Source organism: Stegodyphus dumicola, chromosome 3 (genome assembly GCF_044657685.1).
Source record: "Stegodyphus dumicola isolate Sdum_Otavi_A_Nest chromosome 3, ASM4465768v1".
In the NCBI taxonomy this organism is placed as follows: domain Eukaryota; kingdom Metazoa; phylum Arthropoda; class Arachnida; order Araneae; family Eresidae; genus Stegodyphus; species Stegodyphus dumicola.
This window is the reverse complement of record NC_140770.1, coordinates 229,250,546-229,266,312: the sequence shown is the minus strand read 5'-3', so window position 1 is coordinate 229,266,312 and position 15,767 is coordinate 229,250,546. Positions and strand designations below refer to the sequence as shown.

Here is a 15,767-nt window from a genome sequence, read left to right as displayed (position 1 = left end):
TATTTTTTGGAGGCCCCCAAGAAAGTGGGAGCTCTAAGCTATAGCTTGTGTAGCTCATATGTAAATCCTGCACTGCATATCATCATAGTTTGACTTTCTTAAACATAGGAATAGTCAGTGGCTTAGCCAGAGTGCCACTCCTGGCAGTTCATTCCAAAATATCTATCAAATGTTTAAATGACATATCACCAATTTAATAAAATGTGTTAAATTTTGTATTTGTTTTCGCTCTAGTGTAGAATTGGGTTCCCCTTCGATTAGCGATAATTTTTTTTTTTTTAATTTTGGCGATGAAACCTCATTTCTGGTTACCATGATAGTTTTAACTTTTTTAGCTTCCTTATTTTTTTTTATGAAAATAGATTGATGTGTTCATAAACAAATTTAAGGCAGTGCACAATGCCTAGTTTGCGCAATTCTGTTTTTTTTTTTTTAAGTGAAAACAGATCGATGTGTACATATGGACTCTGAGTTTGTGCAATTCTTTGACTATTTTGGTTTTGTGTAGCAGCCATCTTGAAATTGTGCCTTCTTGGTGCCAATCTTGCCATCAAAAAAGAATCGCCAAAGAACAAGGGGCACGAAATTGTAAACTTTATTTTTTAAATGTAAAGTGCTATTCCCCCTCCCCTTTATTTCATGTTAGCAAACTTGTGAGTAACATTCTAGAAGTTCTGGAGTTGTTTAAATGCAGGGTACATTCCTCAAGTTGTTTAAATGCAGGGTACTCATTTTTAGGTATTGGTGTTTCTTACCGATTTATATTTAGAAACATGCCTCTCAAAAATGTTTTATATACTACAGTTTTGAAGAAAATTCACTATAGTATTATATTAGGAATTGCGGCTGATCTATGAAATATGGTAACTGGTAGTTTGGCGACATTTTGGAGGCGATAAAGGTTACTACCTAGGACTTTGGTAATAATGTGAGAAGTACTCAGTTCCGATTATGCATTATTTTGTGTGAGGGAAATGAGAGATCATGAGATATGTCATGTGACATTAATGGACGAATCACAGCTCTTTAATCGGAAAAGGGGGGGAATTTGGAAAACTGTAGTACTATATTATTTTGTATTAAGCTTCATTGTGTGTTGTGTGAAATAGTGGAAGTGTGCGTGCCACGTAATAAAGATTCTGAAGATTAGGTAAGTTAGTATTTTTAATCATTTGAGGATATTATTTTTATGCATTGTTCTAAATGTAAGGAGTAAATAAATTAATATGGTATTATTGGAAAATTGTTATTAGCAATGATTTAGTTTAAAGTAATTAGGATTGTAATCTAATTTTTATTAATTTAATGTATGTGCTTATTTATATTTTAAGTAGTGTTTTTTTAATTTAATGATCGTGATTTTGTGAGTTATATGTTTGTAGTATTTTGGAATAAGTTTGAGTAGAATACATTGAGTATTTTCATGCATTTTCGTGAAATTTTTCTAATTTATGAGAAAAAAGCAGTGTACATGGATATAGTGAAGAGTGTGCACAATGCCATTTTTGTGCAATTTTGGGATGTTTTTTTAAGTAAAAATAAGTTAACGTGTACCTGGTTTAGTGATATTTTAATTAAATGATAGTTATTTTGTGAAGTTTATGTTTGTAAGAATTTGGTATACATTTTAGTTGAAGTAAACGTGTATGGAAATAATTGAAGTATTTGTAACCATTTGTAATGTTTGCGGTATGAATTCGTTGGTGACGTTTATAATATAATAGATAATTTAGAGGTAAAAGTTTATGGATATTTTATTTATTTTATACGTGGAAATGTTCATCCTTGGAAAGGGTATATACTTTTTCGCGATCAGGTAATTTCATATATGTCCTTTTTACCGAGTTTAAAGATTCACAGAATTTTTTTTGCATTGAGAAAATAGCAGTGTAGATGGATAAAGTTAAGAGTGTGTACAATGCCATTTTTGTGCAATTCTGGGATGTTTTTTTAAGTAAAAATAAGTCGACGTGTAAATGGTTTATGTGTATGTGCTATTCTGAAAAACGCACAAGGAGTTTGCAATTGTGCACTTTTTCCCAATTTTGCAGTTAATATTTGTCATGATTAAGCAGTTTTGTTACATAAAATTTCTAGCATAAGTGTAATTCAGCTAGTAGATTGTTGGAAAAAGTGTTCAGTAAATAAAAAGAAAAGAAAATGTCTTTACTTCGTGAAGACAAAATGGCGGAAAAAAAAAAAAAAAAAAAATAGAGGGTTGCTGTAGCAGAGTTGGTCGCCAAATTTTCCCCAAAAAATCGCCATGTTACCATAATCCAAAAATCAACCGGAATTGCATTCTGGAGATTCCAGGGCCAGCATTCTGCCACCTGGTACAATCTCTGCGAGCCCTAAATACTGCTTTCCGGTGCCTCCCTAAATTTGAAACTTTTTTGCCACTCCTGATTCTTTTGCCCAATGCTTTTTTTTAAAATTGTGTTGTTCAGTACTTCTCTAAATTCTAAAATTTTTGCCATTCTTTTGTTCTGTTTCCCAGTGAGGTCACACTGCCTGTACTTGATGTATTTTAGATTAAATTGCAAATTTAAAGTGACCCTCCTTCTATCTCTTTGTTTCATTTAAGTAGTAACATAAATAAAACTTGAAATGTTTCTTTCTTACTAAGGAACTTTATTTATGTCATTATATAATCATAGTTTAATTGACATTTATATTTTTCATTCAAAAGTTCCATTGAAGAAGGAATAGCAAGAATATTAGGCCTGTTGAAATTTCTTTATAATTTCTCTGAATACCCTGTCTTAGTATTTCCTCAGTTTAATTTCTTATCATATATCATTATTCTTCATCTCAGCAATGACCAAGTAAATGAAAAACTGAATGCTGATAATTTGATGCAAGGTCATATCCTTTCACCCCCCCCCTCATGTCTGCATGAGCATTTTTGTGATTTATCTTGTGTGTAACATAGAATATGTAACATTGTACGGTGCTACTTTGGTAGACGGTTGCACGGATTTTGGCAAGTTATACGACTTAATAAACCTATTGCTGGATAAGTTATTTATGGTAACCGATACTTTGTTGTAATTTTATTTAAAAAATAATGCGTTTTATTATGCATAAATTCCGTGTTTTAAATATTATTTATGGCTTCTAAATATTAAAAATCAATTTAATTTTGCATTTTTATTTGAAATAAAAATTTTATTGTTTATGATATTTTGTATTATTTATGTTGTGGATGATGTAATCAATAACATCACCTTGCTTTAAATGTAATTAGTTTTAATATGTATAAATTTAATTTAATGATTTAAATATTATTTATGGCTATTAAATATTAAAATACAATTTAATTTTGCATTTTTTAAATGATTTTATTATGTATGATTATTTAAATAGTTTTAATTCTAGACATGATGTAATCAGCTCCTTGATTGGTTACAGAATAATTGTGCATTAATGAGCTGTAATCACTTACCTGATTGGTTACTGAATATTTGTGCATTACTGTGCCATTTTTAAATTTTATTATTCATCTTTCGAATTCCTTAGATTTCATAGGAAATGGATATGTCCCTTTCAAAGATTAATGTTGTTATTGGTAAGTACCAAGAATTATTGGTATCGGAATAAAAAATTGTTCTTTGAGACCTTATTTTGGCCAACCTGGTTTTCCTAATCAAAGATTTACGTATAAATTGTTACACGGGTCAGAGGAAATTTATTTTTAATCTTTGGAGGAAAACTCGCTAATTGCTTCTTCAATGTAGTCCAAGAAATGTGGATCACAGATGAAGATCGTTAACAGAGCCGATTCTGAGGACAGCCGTATATGGTACTGTGGCTCAGGGTGGAAGAAATAACCGCTGTAACGGTAAAAAAAGTATTAGACATTCCTCCTTTTTTACCGGCAGTAAACTTCCAATTGCTGTCATTTTAACTCTAGTGTACGAAGCATTCTTATTTACTTATTTTAAAGTATTTGAATTTAAGTAATATTTTAATTCTTTTAAACGTTGGTAGGATGGTTTTAAATTCGATATTCAGTTTAAAAGTAATATTTTAATCCAATTAAATGTTGGCGCAATATGTTTTTATTCTATTTCATTGCTATATGAAAGTAATAATTTAGAGAAAGAGAGACTTATGACTTACTTTTTTCTAGTCATTAACTACTAAAGAGTTTTCGCCAGTGAAGTAATAATTTAACCTTACTTTAGTATTTTATACTCGTAGTAAATGTATTTATTTGTATTTGCCTGCCATCTTAAAAAGCGTTTTCAACAAAAAATTAATCCATTATTTTTAACAATATTTTTTTTTTAAAGTTTCGAATACTTTACTACGGGCAAAATACGTAAGAACAGCATTTTTAAAGATGGCTGACGATTGTTAAAACTGCGCCAACAATTGCCCCAAAGTAAATCGCCAAAAATCCGTGCAACCGTCTACCAAAGTAGCACCCATTGTACTTATATATGCATGACTGAACGTAAGTCACTTTACAGTTTTTAAGCCATTTTAATTCTCCACAAAGACATCCCTCTCCTTTAAACAGATAAATGTAGTGATAGATAGTTCTTCTATAATCCAATAAAGCATAACCGTTGTTTCAGTTCTGAAGATCCACATGACTAACCCTTATAATATATTTTGCTTAAAATCCCAGAATTGTGCTGCTTGCAGTGAAACATGCCCCCTCCAACTGTGCAACTGAGAATACTACCAGGATATCCCTCAGCAAGAGTAAAAGATATTGCTACTGGGCTCTTTCATATTTTGTATTTGTTTGATTTATTTTTTGTGTACTAAAAATCTACATTGAATAGCAATGCTTCAATGTAATTAAAAACTTCTTGACATAAGTCCTAAACATTGAAAACAGTGACAGGCTACACACGTAATTCTTATATTTGATTACAGCTACTGTTAATAAATTTTTTATGTGAGAAAATATTTTACTATAGCTGAGAAAAATATCTTTGTATTTCCCCCCAGCATAAAATCAATATTTCACTTTCATCTGATATATTCTGTTAAACTTATACTAAAGTTTATTCCTATTCCTAATGCATTTATTCATTCCTAAATTTTTTAGCCTGTACTAAATTTTTATTTAAAAGTACCTGTAGTTTAAAAATTTCATAAATTTGGTAGTAACTTAATCATAATACAATTCAATTGTAAAGCTAAATCCAAATGATTCATGCAATTTTTATACTTTTCAATTAAAATTAATTCATAAAAGGCTTGGCTTAAATCACTGAAGATCTGAGGATATTACAGTGCAGTGTATTAGGAAATAGTTATAAATTAGGGTGGTCATTAAAAAAAACTTCCCTGATATATGAACCCTTAGCAGCCTCTCTGCTCAATGAATAAAATAAAATGTCATATATTTGAAGGTATGCACTTGAGATTGTGATCATTTAAAATAATAAGAGCTCTCACAGTTACAGTTACAGCGAAATTTTTTCAAATGGCAACTTTCACTTTTTAATCAGTGTATTGAAAAAACTATTACATTCAAATACCGAAAATCCGCCGGCCTGGAAACCGCGTTGCCTCTCAAAATTTAAACATTCAGTTTATAGGTTCTGGAAAATGCAACATTGAGTACGAAATATCAAAGAAAAAATACTTACCAAATAATGTCATAATTACCGAATAATAATGAGTCATAACGGGAGTACCAAATTATTGACATCATGATAAAAGTTTTTTCTCCTCTAATCTGCATCGAGGTAAGAAAGCAGATGATTCACTCGACTCTTCTTTCAAATTCACAATTCACGTTGTTGTATTTTCTAAGCTTTGTTATTTCATGAGATTATTTAGTGCTGCCATTTTTTATCTGGGTATTTTGTGGATAAATTAAGAATATTTTAAATTTCAGCCCTTTTTAATACAATTACAGATAAGAAATGCACTCGTGATTTTACTGCTTGCAACGTTGAGAAACGTATACACGTTGCATTCACAATAATGCAAAAAGTGCAAATTCTGCAAAAGTTTGAGATAGGTGCATTTTATAGTAGAATCATATGGAGCTGCTATATGATTTTGTATGATGTACGGAAAAATAAAGAAAAGCTGTTGAAATTTTACAGCAACAGTGATTCTAACGCCGGTAATCTTTGCACGAGGTGAAATTGGCAAACCTCGATGCTGTGTATATATAATATAATGAGTAATATAATCAATTTATACAGTACAAAGTCTTTAATCCGGACTCGTCGGGACTTCGGCGATTCTGGATTATAGATCATCAATTTAAATCTGGTAAGAAAGCATGCAGAAATTATAAAATTAAAAATATGAAACCCTCATTTATGAAATAAAAGCAATTATGATCTAAAGGGTATCAAAATTTACAAAAAAAAAAGCTTAATATTTGTTTACTTTATTAAACATTTTTTTCAATGTAAGTTGTTTAAGATGCTTCCACAAAAAATTCAAGAAATTCATTTTTCTTGTGTCATATATAGTAGACTTTCCAATGCCGTACCTCTCGCATAATTTTGAGATAGATAGGCCTTTATCGATTTTTTGCAGTAATTCCACTTTTTGTTTAATGAACATCGAAACATGCTTTCGCTTTTAATTTCGCTTTTTGTTTAATGAACATCGAAACATGCTTTAGATCCTTTGGCAGCTCCAGAATTGGAAACTCTTTTTGACATCATCGAAAATTCAAGCTTAATTTTTATAAAATTGTTCTAACAGTCTGCCAAGTCTCCCGATTTAGGCTGGAGACTCCCGATTTTCGACCGCTCTCCCGCCAACCCGATTTACAATATATTTCTCCCGACTTTTTCTTATTCTTAAAATTTCTCACGATTTTTATGCAACTTGACTTAATACTTTGTTATATGAATAAAAAAAGTGCTTTTGAACGTCTGAAAGCAATTGAATTTTCTCTACATTATATCTAAAACAAAACCTTGCGAATCAGATAGCTTCTGCTGACTGACTGATAACTTATAGCCAGAATACCACTGAGATCAGTAGTTTATCTGGCTCAATCAAATTTATGCCGGATGGGCACAATAACATAGAACTATCTTCACATACATAGCTTCTGCTTTGTGAGTGAGAGCATTATACGTATCCAGAAACGTCATTCTCCAGTTCTCCAATGGGCTTCGAGCTCCACTGCGTGTCAGCTGGCATATATTAGCTAATGAGGACAAAGCAAGTTGTTATTTGGACGTTCTTTTTAGTTATTTCGTTCATTTTGTCCTGAGTTGTGTGAGTACACGTGCCTTAGGGAAATAGTTTTAGAAATTATCATCTTTTGTTACGTCTGCGAGAAAGGTGAAATACTCGTGTACGTTTCAAAAATCGTACACAGTCGACTTTCCTTCCATTATTTCCTCAAGGAAATGTAATAAATTTGCGATGTGTACCGCCTGTCGTTGCGATTTTTCGATTTCGTATGTTGGAAGGGCGGATGTTCTCAAACATGTGCGTACACAAAAACACAAGGATAACATGAGTTGTTTTGAAAAAAACGAAAAATTAAATTTTTCTTCGGAAACAAAGGACCAAAAAGTTATTAATGCAGAATGTCTGTTTTCTGCCTTTTTACTGGAGCACAACCTGCCACTGAATGCATCGGATCACGCTGCAGCTTTATTTAGAAAAATGTTTCCCGATAGTGAAATCGCTAAGAAATACTCAAGGTGCAAGAATCAAAACAGGTGCAATTGTTAAAGAAATGGGTTTGAAAAATAAATCTTCAGTTATTGATTGCATTAAAATAGCTCTGGTCTGCTTCTCTACTGATGGAAGCAAAAATACCGATTCAAAACTGTATCCAATTGTTTCTTTTTTGATCCAGAGGCTTCAGAAATTGAGTGCAGTTTACTTTATGTTCCCACTTTAGAAGGACATTTGACAGGCTTTAATATAGCACAGCTAATTATTAAAACTTTAAAAGAAAACTGCAGGCACTCTGGATAATTGCTTAGCACTTGGTGCCGATAATGCACCAGTATTTGTAGGCTCGGAAGGCTGGTGTTACAGGCATCTTAAGAAAGGAAAATTCAGATTTTCACATTATGAGGTGCACCTGTCACCTCTTAAATTTAGCAGCTGAAAAAGGGGCAACTTCTTTACCAATAAATGTGGATGGACACATTGTTGATATTTATTATTATCTTGAAAGGAGTTCTAAAAGGAAGGAAAAATTGAAACAGTTCCAACAGCTGCATAACAGCAGTTTACAATTAGAAAACTTGGATGAAGTTATGAAATCAGCTACGATTGACACCCAGTGGAGTGCAAAACTGAAAGGTGCTGATGGAATTTTAAAATATAGTGAACTGTCTAGAATTGTGTTGGCCATCTTGACAGTTCCCTATAGTAATGCAGAGTGTGAGAGGATTCTCAGTGTTGTTGCGAAAACGAGGACTAAATTTAGATCTAATATTAGACACATTAGAAAAACTTTTATTAGCGAAAGCAGGCCTACGTGGCAATTGCTGTGAACACAATGATGAAGTTTCTTTCTTAAAGAAAGCAAAATCTGCCACTGTTTATAACATTTGTACGAAAACTGATTAAAGTGTCTTTTTTTTTTTTTTTTTTTTTTCATAAATGATGCGTGTAATAAAATTTTTTTTATGTGTAAGGTATTTTTGTGTTGCTTGCATTTAAGAATTAGTTACTACTTAAAGTTAATTCATTATTAAAAACTATATTTTTATCATTTAAAAAGTCTTTTTAACATTGTGAAAAATCTCCTGATTTCTTAAAAAAATCTCCTGATTTTTGAGTGTCATAGGTTGGCAAGTATGAATGAACATCGAAACATGCTTTCGCTTTGTAGATCCTTTGGCAGCTCCAGAATTGGAAACTCTTTTTGACATAATCGAAAATTCAAGCTTAATTTTTATAAAATTGTTCTAACAGTCTGCAGATCCAATTAGAGGATTAAGGAACAGCGCAATCTGAAAAATTAACTGAAATGCCTTAGATAATTTTAGCCTAGCTTATACCGTCCGTTATACATTAAATGCGTATGCATAAACTCATTATGCATTTATGCATGCGCGTAAAGTTTGTAGCTTTGAGGTCCGGATTACAGACTTTGTACTCTAATAATTTAACTCATATAATAAGTTATTGCAATAATGTATATAATAATTTAATTAAATGTATCTAATATACCTTATTTATTTTGCACTTTGCTGATTTCTGGATTTCTACTGTAGTAGTGTTAAAATTTGCATAAATGACAAAAATTGCCAGTATAAAACGATTGTAAATGACCAATGATAATACAAGAGAGGGGAAACTTTTATTGGATTGTTAACATGATCACCTTCGCACACAATAACACATTGCATACAGATTGTTTACAACAATGATGAATGCAACATGACAGGAAAAATCTGTGTAACTTTACATTTTATGGTATCTTTCAGCTCTGACATATTTCATCGATTTGATGTGTACACCTTAGATTTCAGATAACCAGAATCCCATCGGATTGAGTTTGAGGCATCGTGTTGGCCACAAAACTGTAGAGTTACGAGAGGTGACTCTATCTCCAAAATATTGTTGCAGCACTTGCCAAAAACATGTGGGGATATGTAGAGGTACACCATCTTGCATCCATACAATGTCATTAACAACATTTTGCTGCTGAAACTCTGAAATTATGTAATTTTGAAACATTGTCATATACTGAGCACTTGTAATGGAGCACATTTTCATACCTGTGGAAGTAACCTCTTCAAAGAAGTACAAAATGAAAAAGAATGTGCTTGTGATGCTGCACTACACAATCACTTTAGCTGTGTCTAAAGATGCTAGTTGAGATGCTAGGTATGTATATTAACAAAAATTGGCTACAATAATCATAGCAAATCAGAACCAAATGCTCTGTGCAAGCACTGAAGACTTTTTACAGGATAGGAGGCAATCAGTTTCTGCTGTGTTGAACTATGAGGACTTGGGACATTTAAGAAATCTATTTAAAGATAAGACTGTACTAAACATTCCACCAAATGCTAAAATATTTCAAATTCCAATACAAGTACAACTGCATAGTTATAAGTATTGGTAATAAGCAAAACATAGAAAAAATCCATTGGAAATACTGATTTGGATAAAATAGCATAAAATAATACTTAGTAACAGAAATTGAGAATATTTAGAACTGTATAGCATGATTACACATTAATACAGTTCACAAAGAAATATAAATATTATTCAACAGGCATTAAGCATTTTTGAAATACATCTTTATTGCAGAAATTTTTATTTGTTGCTTTTCTAATTCTTCTATCATGTCACGTACAAGTTATAATTTCTTATATGTAGCTTGTAACTCATTTAGCCGAGCTTTACCTTTAGTAGAGCAAGGGCACCATGGGTTACATTTGCTGCAGTAAATTGCCACTCATTACACTGCTGCAAATGATTAAGGTAATCTTCACATAATTTTTCTCAAGTCATTTGAGCCATTTTAGTCATTTTTTGTAAGCAAGACAACCTGTTGTCTTGTAGATTTATTAATTCAGGTTTAGCAATAAAGTTTAATGAATACCTAGTTAGAAAGTACCCAGGAGAGAATATTTCAAAATATCTAGGATTGAAAGAAAGAGAAGTAAGGAGCAACAAATTCAGAATTGTTTCAATGAGTAGATATTGTCAGAAAGTTTTCTAGAGTAAGCTTAACATTGCCAATTGTATGATGGCCTATAACAACAATCAAATGATGTATAAATGATTTAATTCTTGCTATCTTCAGTCTCCCAAATTCTAGGGCTAGGAGGAAGGAATTTCCAAACAATTCCTTCCGATACATCATAGCTAGCTATTTTAATTCTGGCTCTTTTATTAACTTTTTAGCTGCTTTATTTTTTTAATACTCCTACAAAATTTGCTTTGTTTGAGAAAGTAGCAAAACATTTGCTTTGATGGGTCAAAGTTTTGTAAAGTAACAGTTAAAAGCTTAAGGAGTCTAAATTCAAAATGAACATCTGTAATAATCAAACAGATAAAAATGGCAGTTTGCTAAACATTCCTCCCCCCTTTTTTGTCTAAAATAGGCAACTCGTAATATTGCAAAAATGTATTTGTGTGGCAAACCTCATATGCATTCTCTTTTTCCTGAAGGGATTTGTAATGGGACTATGGAGTTTGCTGGTTAATGAAAAAAAATAGTGTTGCATTTCTTCAGAAATATAGTGTTTTTGCCCAACAGGAATGTAAACATTTATGTTTCATAAAGTTGTATTTCTTAAATGATGATGCTTGGAAATGTACTGTGTCAGCAAGCAAAGAAAAAATAGTGTTCAGATGAAATTTTGAAGCAGATAGTTGAACATTATCCACTGGCTATAAAAATATAAAGATCTTCAGGATTTTTGCTTTCTCACATGAATAATTTAGTTATAAAGTACTTTTTATGATTCTTTTTTATAGTTAAAATAAAGTATATAAAATGATGCATTTGGCAACCTTTTATTTATCTTTAATATTACATCGTTATATAACCGTGCGACTCAAAAGTAATATATCAGTTATTCTTAGGTGATTCTGTTGAATTCATGTAATTATCTGATGTTATTTGAAGTGAAAATACGTTAATGTACAGCGGTGGCCAAAATTGTGGACACTTTTGGAATTTTTTATGTTTTTGAACTTTGTATGCTTATAGAAAAGTTACGTTTCACAAAATGCAAACTTGTATATATCATTTTAAAGAGAATTTATTACTGAATTCAATACAAAACACAAAATTCAATTATTTGCAATACAAAAAAAGTTAAATGATAATAGTTATCGATATACGATATATAGTTATCGATAGTGATGATTGCTACTAAGTTATCAGTACTTAGTAGGGTTACAGCTTCACATCAGCCTTTATTTTTGCCTTTATTTTTGATTACAGCTACTAAGTTATCAGTACTTAGTAGGGTTACAGCTTCACATCAGCCTTTATTTTTGATTACAGCTTCACATCGAAGTTTCATTGAGCTGACAAGAGTTATAAGCTCTTCTTTCGTTATTATATGATGCCAGGAAACAATTATAGCCTCAATTAGTTCCCTTTTATTTGATGAGCGCTTCATTCAGACAAGAGTTTTCAAACGGTCCCACAAATTTTCCAATAGGATTGAGGTCAGGACTGTTTCCTGGCCATGACAACAATTTAATGCTCTTTGTACGAAACCACTCTTTCGATATTTTGGCCATGTGGCAAGGAGCAGAATCCTGCTGAAAATAAACGAAGCATTGTTAGGAAAGAGATCTCTGATGGAAGGTAGAAAGAAGTTTTGGTTCTAGAATAGTGTCAATGTATTTTCTGGCATTCAGTGTCCCATCGATGACATGAAGGCGACTAATACCATCTGCTGACATGCATGACCAAATCATAACACTAACTGGGTTCTTCACAGTTGCTTGAATGCAGTCAGGATGTAACTCTTCTCCTATTCCAAGTCTTGCATATTTTTGCCCATCACTACCGAATAACGATATCTTAGTTTCATCACTCCATATAACTTGTGACCACTGATCATCTGTCCAATTAATGTGTTCCTTTGCTCACTGCAGTCTTTTTTTCGTTGCTGAAAATTAAGATAAGGCTTTTTTCGTGGAATTCTACCTCTCAGTCCAACATCTGTTAATCTTTCCTGATTGTTTTTGAACTGATAGAAACACCAGCATCATTCAGATCATTTGTGATGGCCGCTGATGACATTTTTCTATTTTGGAGACATAGTCTTTTTATTCTTCTGTCATCAATAGATGTGGTGCACCTTTTTTGGCCTTTTCCTTCTTTGTTTTTTCATTGAATTTGTCTCCTGGTATCGTAAACAAAACTTTCGGACTCCAGTTGTAGTCACTGAACCACCCACCTGTCTTGCAATTTCAGCATAGGAAAGACCACTTTCTCGTAACACAATAATATTACATCTCTTTCTAGGTGTACAATCTACTTTTTTATTTGATGTCATTGCTTCTTGACTAAATATTAAAAATTTTTACAAAAATTCCTATTTGTAATTGCAGTGTATAAGAAACAGGTCCTCCTTCTACAGAACAAAGCAAAATAATGAATTGTTTCAAGTGTAAACATGATGTCAGCTTCTACTGGCAGTTACTAACATTTGATTGGTTCTCAGAACAAGAACAGTGATTGGCCAGGAAAGCTAGACATTACAAACCACTTCATAACTGTGTTTTTTATTTGTATTAAAGTACATATAACTTTTTTTGTATTACAAATAATTGAATTTTGTGTTTTGTATTGAATTCAGTAATACATTTTCTTTAAAATGATATATACAAGTTTGCATTTTGCAAAACGTAACATGTTTTATGAGCATACAAAGTTCAAAAACATAAAAATTTCCAAAAGTGTCCACAATTTTGGCCACCACTGTATATGTTACCGGCAAAGTATGAAACACCGGCATTCTATAGAATGAACATTTTTAGGCAAAGTATGAAAGAAAGGTTATGATAACGTTGTTATTTAAAAGACGTTCATTCCTCAAAAATAGAAATGTTATTTTGAAAAATTTATGAAAGAGCGCCATTAAAACTGTTACTCAAAATATGTAAAAAAATAGTCAGAGGATCTTGATACAACATAAACAAATTTGTATTTTTTATCTGAGACTGGGAATCAGTAAGGTCTATCTGAGAATGGAAATTAAATTCAGAAACAGTCATAAGTTTCACACCAATGTTGTTTTTAATACCTTTTTGTTTTTTCTGGCAGGGCTCACAAAGGGGATTGTACAATTCCTTATCATAACGTGTAACATTTTTGTATTTGGTTGAAATTTCTTTCAACATTCTGTCACCCCGTCCGTGTCCAGTACTCAACGAGTTTTCATGAAGCATGGGAAATAGCTTGGCATCCGTGACGGAATACTGTATAGTACTGACACTTTCTTTAAAGGAATAAATGAATGTACTTTTGTTTTATACAAAAGTGATTCAGCAGCCAGTAGTCCAGTGGTTCCTTCATAGTAGGCATTTTGGCCTTTTTTCATCATTTATTAACTTCTGGTAAGTAGTTTCAGTTCTTGAAAACGAATCAGAAATGTATTTTATACCGGTTTGTCATTTGGCATTCTAGAGAATGCCTAGGAAATGTGTGAAATATGAATCGTTTCATATATTGATGTCTAGTTTTAGGCATTACAATGAGAATGAATAAATTCATACTTTGCGGGTAACATATATATGGGAAGGAGGGTGGGAGAAACGAGGTAAATGCTATATTATGGCTGTTGTCTTTCGTCCTCTGAGGGAAAATTAGTCACTAGTGACTGATGATTTTTCAGAAGGTTGGGCAGATAACAGCAAAGTGCTAAAAAAAAAAAAGATTTTTACCTATAACCATAAGTGTATGCAATCACAAGCGTCTAGACCCCAAACCTCACTTTTGCTCATAATCCAGGGTTCGTAGTGGTCCTTATAAGTGCTTATAAGTCCTTATATTTGAAAATAAAATATAAAGGCCCTTATAGGTACTTACTTTTTCTTTAAAGCTCTTATTTTTTTGTTTTTAGTGCTTATTTTTATATGAATGCGCTATTTTCACCTGTACCAAAGCCGAAACTAAATAAACAACTTTTCTTCCTAATATGAAATATCAGATGGTGAATCATACTCCCGGAAATAGCTTTTCCCCCTTTCTCTGCATTAACATAACCTTTGGTGTGCACGAAGAGTACAGACAGGTGCCCGTCGTTCTATTGGTCAAAGAATTGCGAAAGCAGTAGAAAATTCTGCTACATTCAGCATTCTTTTCCTCCCACCCAAATACTACACATGTTTGAATTTCTATCAAGATCTTAAAAATTTGCATTCTCGCTCTGCTTGGTCAGTTCATATTCGTGTTTATTATGATCGTTATGCTTATATTATGAGCATATGTATGAATGTTTATAATAACATAGTTGCAGTAACTGCTGAAGTATAGTAAACTTCCAAAAATGGTTGTGTTTTGACACAGATTAACTTTCTAAGGAATAATATTCGGAATGGCTTAAATAAAGGGAAAGTAATCGAATAGTCAAAATAATTTCATTTTTTTGGCCAATACATTATACAGTACGAAAATTGGGAGGTTCTCCCCTTTCTCCACAAAATCTCGAATATTGAAACTTACAGTTGGCTGCAAAACAAGCAACGAACCTCTTCCCCCCCCCCTCTTTTTTTTTTTTTTTTTTTTTTTTTTTTTTTTTTGTCACTTTCCAATTTGGATTGAATAGGACTAAAAGTTCTTCGGTCTTCCAACGCAAGCAAAGAATGATTCTCTTCCGGAAATTTAACGCCATCTGTTGAAAATTAGAATGAAAAACACCCCAGTTATTTAGTTCTTTATTCTCCCAATACCTGCAGCTGTTGATTCCGATTACGCAATATCACATAGAGAAGAATTACCGCACATGTATTGCACAATAACGTTTGCGATATTTTGCAGAGATAATTAATTTGTATGTTCTGTCCGAGATTTGTTTATGAACACTTAAAAGAGTTTTACTGTGCTTGCTAAGCAGAATATTTTTCAGTTCCATTGGTTTATTTTTATATGATGCACATATCGAAATGTCAAAAGCATTTATTTAGCGGAAAAATCTAAAGAGCGGCTACTGTCTACCCCTCTCCGCTCCTCTTTTTCAAGTTATGCTCGACTATCCGAATATTCGCCAATTTCCAAGTATGCGGGTTAGTTAAGCTTTTACTGTTAAAGGATGACTGCATGAAGCAAATTTTTGTCTTCTGATTTCAGAAATGTTCTTCTTTTTTACTTAAAT

The 15,767-nt window shown here is 32.2% G+C and overlaps 1 protein-coding gene across 2 annotated transcripts in view; it reads left to right on the top strand.

Annotated features, from left to right (window-relative positions):
* The window catches only part of LOC146998286 (proteasome assembly chaperone 3-like), a 58,234-nt gene that overhangs the window by 646 nt on the left and 41,821 nt on the right, over positions 1 to 15,767 (top strand). The window lies entirely within an intron of this gene.